The sequence below is a fragment of the Delphinus delphis genome, chromosome 3 (genome assembly GCF_949987515.2).
Source record: "Delphinus delphis chromosome 3, mDelDel1.2, whole genome shotgun sequence".
Classification (NCBI taxonomy): Eukaryota; Metazoa; Chordata; class Mammalia; order Artiodactyla; family Delphinidae; genus Delphinus; species Delphinus delphis.
In genome coordinates this window covers 74,395,695-74,396,579 of record NC_082685.1, presented here as the reverse complement: position 1 = coordinate 74,396,579, position 885 = coordinate 74,395,695, and the positions used below count along the sequence as shown (strand labels likewise).

General features: G+C 31.1%; 1 non-coding gene across 1 annotated transcript; it reads right to left on the bottom strand.

Moving 5' to 3' along the window:
• Positions 1 to 318: 318 nt before the first annotated feature.
• On the bottom strand, positions 319 to 425 carry LOC132423757 (U6 spliceosomal RNA). Its single transcript, XR_009519067.1, has one exon. It is a non-coding gene; the product is annotated as a U6 spliceosomal RNA (small nuclear RNA).
• Positions 426 to 885: the final 460 nt, after the last annotated feature.

Genomic DNA, 885 nt, shown 5'->3' with positions numbered 1-885 from the left:
ACATGGATTTATGGATGGATTAGCTTCTTTATAAACTTTGCTATTACAATCTAGTCCACAATTAATAACTTTGTGTATACATCATTTTCTATGTATATGAACGTATGTGTAAGAAACAATCCTAGAAGTGGAATTGGTTGCTCACAGGGTGTATGCCTTATAATTTTTGGTAGATACTTCAAAATTGCCCTCCATAGAGAATGTACCAATTTATACTTTCATGAGCAATGAATGAGAGTTTTAAACATTTTAAAACAAGTGTGTTTTAAAACTTGCAGTTTTGTCATACTGATGCTTACAAATAGCATCTCTGTTTGTTTTAATATGGGATGCTTCATGCATTTGCATATCATCCTTGCACAGGAACTATGATAATTTTCCTGGATCACTTCAATTCTTGGTGTATGTGCTACAGAAGTAAGCACTCTGCTTACTTGTATTTTGACTGTTATTGTGAATGAAATCAGTGTGTTTTCATATGTTTAAGAGCCATTTGCCGATTTTAAATTTTCTCATAAAAACTCTATTCATCTCCTTTTCTATTTTCCTGTTTATTTTTTTGGAATTCTCTATAACTTATGGAAATCAGTTATGATGTGACTTGTACATGTTTTTCCTAGTTTATCATTTATGCTTTGATGTTCAGTATGCTGTTTTTTGCCATGTAGAGGTGTTTTTTGTTGTTGATAATTTCTTTTATGGATTCTAAATTTTGAATCACAGAAAGACCTTTTCTCCATTGAGATTGTAAAATAATTCTCCCTCTCTTTCTCTTTTCTTCTCCTGGTAGCTTTCATAAAATCATTTCTTTACATTTAAATGTTTGAACCATTAGAAATTGATCCTGGTGTGTATCTGACTCTATTTTTGCACCAAAACCATTTA